Source organism: Palaemon carinicauda, chromosome 44 (assembly GCF_036898095.1).
Source record: "Palaemon carinicauda isolate YSFRI2023 chromosome 44, ASM3689809v2, whole genome shotgun sequence".
Classification (NCBI taxonomy): Eukaryota; Metazoa; Arthropoda; class Malacostraca; order Decapoda; family Palaemonidae; genus Palaemon; species Palaemon carinicauda.
The window spans coordinates 16,859,767-16,866,231 of record NC_090768.1 but is presented as its reverse complement, the minus strand read 5'-3'; the positions used below and the strand labels follow the sequence as shown (position 1 = coordinate 16,866,231).

At 33.5% G+C, this 6,465-nt stretch overlaps 1 long non-coding RNA gene across 1 annotated transcript in view; it reads right to left on the bottom strand.

Annotated features, from left to right (window-relative positions):
• Positions 1–2,584: 2,584 nt before the first annotated feature.
• Positions 2,585–6,465, bottom strand: part of LOC137634575 (uncharacterized) — a 629,767-nt gene continuing 625,886 nt past the window's right edge. The window contains exon 5 of the long non-coding RNA XR_011042534.1: positions 2,585–2,608. This is a non-coding gene — a long non-coding RNA (uncharacterized lncRNA). The remainder of the gene's footprint in view (positions 2,609–6,465) is intronic.

Here is a 6,465-nt window from a genome sequence, read left to right as displayed (position 1 = left end):
TAATGATAGGTCACACAGATTTATCATGAGTCTTTTAACATTTCCTGACGAAATTTATCCTAATATTATTACTCCGTCAGTTGAGATGCCTTGAGAAAAGATTCATTATCGATATGTTCGTAATTGGAAGTCTAAATTCATGTAGTAAAACGTAGAGTAGATGGAAAAAAGACACAAGCTACGACACCGTAAATTTGACAAAACGAACCAATCCTGAAAATTAATTCAATTTGTCTGGTGTATTCATTGAAGAAACGCTGGCCCGCATTTCCTCTGGGGATGAAAATTCAATGGCACACTGGAGAAAAATACGAAAGATCTTTTCCAGACGAGGCGAGGATTCTGCTTCCAGTTAATCCTCAAAAAAAGTCAAATGCCTTCCAGAGGACGATGCCATTCATTAAGCCCAAGAGCAAAACCAGGGTGAAAAAATTGGAAAGAAAAAATGGTGGCAACGCAAAGAAAGAAGAGGAAAAATCATGTCACCCATGTAAAAGAAAATATATCGTACCAACTTAATTGAATACCCTTCCCAAATGATACAGAACAGCAAAAAAAAAAAGATAAAATCTTGAATATCACACTGGCCAGTATTCGAGGCCTGGCACCTTGAGTGATTCCATAATATTTTTAGCTCAAGTAATATTCCGGAAATTCTCACAATTGAGGAGTATCTTCCAAAAGCCCCCATAAACCTTGGAAACCCGAGAGACCGAAGAAGGAAAAGGAAAAATGAACGCCAGTCATACGCCTTTGCGAGTTGCTTCTACAATGAAAGGCAAGGGGATGGAGAGTGTTGGGGTGGAGGTAGTGCGTGGAAGATGTATTGCGATGTATAATGCCTTGGGAACAAACGAAAATATATGATATTCCACCTCACACATTATAGGCATCTGCTGAAATTTACGTGCAGCCTTCTCTCATATTTTAATCTCATAGAAAATTTACTGCTTCATACATTGTTTGACACATAGTAGCGGGAGACTTTCATAGATAAAAATTAGACTATTAATTTTTTAAGACCTTAAGAAAGGTGGCTCCACCTATTTCTTGTTTTTCGGCATATTTTCCATGGATACAGTAATGAGAATACTTATCACTTTTTCCAGGTCTTTAATAATCGAAGAAGGTTTAAAGGCTAACAAGTGAAGTGGAACTCATGTACGGCTAAATTTTGACCAAAAATATATTGAGAGCCTTAATAAAAACAAACACACGCACACACGCACACACACACACACACACACATATATATATATATATATATATATATATATACTGTATATATATATATATATATATATATATATATATATATATATATATATATATATATATATATATATATATATACTGTATATTTCTTTCTGGTCACGCCCACCTCTTCCCGTCTTTCGGGTGGAGGGAGAGGAGTGGTCATTCCCTGGGGAGAAGGTGGTGCGTGTGCATATATATCTAAATATTTAGCCGTAATTTTTTATGGTTCGCTTACAATAATATATACATATATATATATATATATATATATATATATATATATATATACATACATATATATATATATATATATACATACATACATATATATATATATATATATATATATATATATATGTATGTTATCAAACGTGACGTGCTAATAAAACTTGACTATCTCAAGTACGAGTCCGGGTTCAATTCCTAGGAGAGGCAAAAAGTTTCAAATTCGTTCTCATAAAACTCGTTTTTCCTCTGTGGGCATACTAGTGAATTAAGTACTCATTAATTCTTGGGGACTGATGTAGGTTGCAATCTGTTAAGCAAGAGCATGCGGATAGCAACCCTTCCAAAAACAAAAGCGGAGCATTTGTGTACATGTAGTTCCTATAAAAAATTATTCATATCATGTCACCTGGTAATTCACAAAAATTATTCCTGCAAAAAAAAAAAAAATTGTTTCATTAAGTATTAATAAAAATTCTAGTTTCCGGATCCCATATTCACAAGTGGTTTGAAAATCAATCAAATAAAATCCCTAAAATAAAGCAAATATTTTTTTTTTCTTGTGTAAAACTTTAAACTTTCATCGACCGGAAAGAAGTAAAAGACGCAGGTTTTTCTTATATCAAGAGATTTTCTCCTCTGAGATCCATTAAATAGTTCTCACCATTTGAATATATTTTCTTTATCTTAATATTCAGTTCGTTGGTATGTATATTTATAATTTGGAGTAAAATAGATGCGATGTGGAAAAAGGCGAGAGAGTGAGTGAAATAGGACAAAAAGGCGTATTTTAAATTAAGAACAGGAGGTACAAAGATGGTCAGTATCGGCAAATTAAAAGACGCACCATGAATCTGGCAGACATATATTAAATAGCTATTATCTCAATTACTTTGAAATTAAAGATAAAAATTTCCAATCGACAGATGAGGATAGGCAAACGTAAAATCGTATATTAATCAACATCTTAGCAAACCTTACCATCTGATAGTGGTTACTGGCTACCATCAATAACCCTTCTTTCCTCATAATGATAGACCCAAATAAATGAACAGTCTTCTACTGATATGTCATGAATCAAGATAAAAGTAAAACCAATACACTTACCCTTAGAGACACGGCAAGCCTGAAAAAAAGAGAAAAGAGAATAGTCAAATCTTATGAAATATTAGTAACGAAAACGCAAAACAGTATTTAGCATTTCCGATTTAAACTTAATGAATTCCTACAATTTATTTATTATAGAGCAATCTTTATTCTAATCCACATCAATTCTTTTTAAATAATTTTCAAATTAAAATTATAGATGACATCAATGTACCAGAATCAAGCTGCAATATCAAAAATAGTTGATTTAATCATTTCAAAGAATTGCTGATATTTCATAAGATATTTGTTAAACCTTAGCCTCCCGTAAAAAAAAAAAAAAGGAAAAAAAAAAAAAAAGCTAAAGCCATTGCCAAAGCCAGTGCAATTTCTTTAGATGCAAAACTCACTTGGGAATGCTAAACAATACCTTTCAAACACATAATAGCTAGAACTAAATTGAACATTAACACTGGATGATCGTAAGCAGAAAAATGACTAGACTATTACAATAATTTAGTCCTAAAAACACCTAAAATTATTATTCATAGCATGAATTGAGTCTTTTAAGTACCCATATAACACGTTCACATGGAATGCGATATTTTCCATAATGTTAATATCTACAGTATATTTACTTGCGAACCTTCTATAGCATGTTCACCATATCCATGGAACATTTAACAAGTAACAATTAATAAAACTTATGGAATTCAAATTTTAGCCCCGTACAGTCCTTTTTTCTTAATTCAAATAAATTCATCCGTTTCCCTAGAAATCAGCTAAACACATTTATGGCCCATTTAAAGGTCACTCATGAATAGCAGAGCCACGGGACAGTGAGATGGCCCTAGCAAGCAGGACAGTGACCTAGAGACTAACCACCCAAGCTAGGACCAGGGAGGACCTGGCAATGGCTGCTGATGAGTCAACAGGTAGACCTACAGGCTCTCCCAAACCCCACTCCTTAGCTCACAATAATAGAGAAATTGCAGCGACCAAAGGAAATAACGAGTTTGAACCCCAGTCTGGCACTTAACAGGCAAGGACATTACCAGCAGGCTACCACAAACCTTAATCTATATATGACACAGTAAAATGATCGAAGCTTCCTCCCCGCCCGCAAACCTGTCTGCGTACGCTATTGCAAAAATGTGGATCTTTCTGTTATATATACTTGTTATATAGGCAGCTTAAACAGAAACATAGAGTATATAGGAAGCGTAATACACAATACTTATACCTCAAAATGAAAATGACAGCTAAGAATGTGTGAAACATTTTAATTTCTTTTATTGTACATTCAATTCTTAAAATCGGATGAATACGTGAATATCGTAACCGATACTTGCTGTTCATTTCGCATGACTTTAGAATCCATGTATACCATTGATACTGCATGAAAACTTTTGCCTTTAATCTCGAACTAAACCTTTCAAAGGAGGGTTTACGATATTGCAAATACCCAGGGACATCATTTACCACAATAACAGCAACTGAACCATTTCATTTACCTCCGCCTCTTCGAGGGAGAGCATAATCAGACCCAGAGATGCTGTTTCTCCAATCACATAAAACCGCGTCCTAATGACCCTATAACTTGTTAGACTATTTGCTTAACCTGGGCTCCGAAGATCTGGGAACTGCCTACTTGGCCCCAATCAATACAGCGGGCGCTTTACTACCGTAATGAGAATTGAACTGCCTTGGCTGGGGCCATTTTCTTGGAAAAGGAATGCATTTCCAGGACGGGATGTGGGAGTCTCGACATCAGGAAGTGTAAGTGGAGGAGAAACCTTTTTAAAACCTTGATTACAATTTATAATATTACCTTAGTAGCCCTTCGAAGGTAACTAATATATACAGAGGATTATGGTTAATCATTTTCAAATCAGAAAAGAAATTGAAAATCAAATAAAAATAGAGAGCATTTTTAAGATAACTTCAGGGGGGATTCAATAAAAGATATCCTTTTATTGTACTAAAATATCAATCTCAAAGTTACTATCTACAGTTTTTGATAGAAGTAATATATTTTGTGAAATGGTATACTGTCTATGACAATTCATAGAAATATACTTGCCAGGAATCTAGGCCGAAAGATGTAAAATATCATGAATTGAGTAAAAAAAAAAAAAAAAACTTGCAGTTACAGAGAATGGAACATAAAGTAAAAGAGATTTTGTAGCTGTAGTTAAACCAAAAGGCATATGATTAAAAAATATAATATATATATATATATATATATATATATATATATATATATATATATATATATATATATATATATTCAGCAAACCCCAACCCCATACCAAAGTCATATCTAAAGGTCGTAACAAGAACCCATGCATAGTGCCAGTGCCGTATATATAGGTCCTGCATATAAATATCCAAAAATATATTTAATGAACTTAAGGCCTGATATGTATTGACATCATAGTTTAACATCTGGATACAATACCTTGGAAAAAATCACCTTGTGAATGGAAAAAAAAAAAAAATAGCCTATACTGATATTTTTTTTTTTTTGCCGACATTATAAAATTTATTTATTTAAGTATATTCTATAGATATTTTATGATAAAAATTATAATGCGTACTACCGACGACCCCAAAATATGGCCAATCTTCACATTTGAGCAGTCAGGAACCGTTGAATGTCCAACAGTTGTGATCAGTAACGACGGATCGCAGTAGCCTATATTGAGTAAAAAGGGCGTGGTCATGTCAGCTAATTTCGCCGTCAGTGACAAATGTGTTTCTAACCAAATATTGTTCCAGGACCATCAAATAGTGGATTCCTGAAGAGATTAGCTTTGGACTTACAACTGCATACAAAACCACCATAAGCTACTCGAGTGTATAATACACACACACACACACACACACACACACATATATATATATATATATATATATATATATATATATATATATATATATATATATATATACACATCTTACAAGATGTATAGGAGTGATGCAAAATCAGGAAAGCTATAGAAATGCCCAAAGCAACGAACAGAGACTCAAATTATGGGCAAATTTTGTTGCCAAATACAAATTCGGTACTGAATGGTCGACAGTAAAACGTTCATACAATCAGACAAGAAATGCTGCTCTTCAACTAAATGGAAAGATCGGATGTGTAATGGAATTAAATAAGATCACAAATATTTTAGTACATAACATCTTACTCACTGATAGCTGGTGCTAGCAAAGATATGGCTACAACTGTAGTCTGAAAGGATTGTAAGACAATCTATTACATGACAGCTCAAGGTCATATAAGGCCCAAGTGGATAAAAACTTTGAGTAAATACTTCATATTGGCTTGGATACCCTGTCTAAGAAAGAGAAAGGCGTTGGGGTGATATTTCATTAGTACACAACTGGTACAAAACCTGATGAAAACAATAATAATCAACAAAACTCGTTCAATTGTAAACTGCTTAACTGGTGAAGTTCTTCACCAATTCTTGATCACTTACAAAAACAAATACACCAATTTCATGTAATGAAAACTCATCCCCACAAAATCTTATCAGAAGAACATTCCATGATACACTTTAAAAACTATCATATTCAAACTGTTACTTGTCCTTCTACTTTTTCAATGAAAATCTATCACAAAAAATGACATAACCTAAAGGATTTACATTGTTTGTCCGAGAAAATATAACTCTAGATTGCAAAAAGCTTTTCCACGCAAGATCAAAGTCTATAGGCTTTTTATATGAGAATAATATCGTAGGTATTTTCTACTGGCTGTGGAAATTACCTTTCATTATTAGGTCCGCCAACGAAGTTGGAAGAAGGTTATGTTTTCGCCCATGTTTTTGTTTCTAATTTGTGCGTTCCTGACCACAATTTTAAGCGTAGAGTAATGAAACTTGC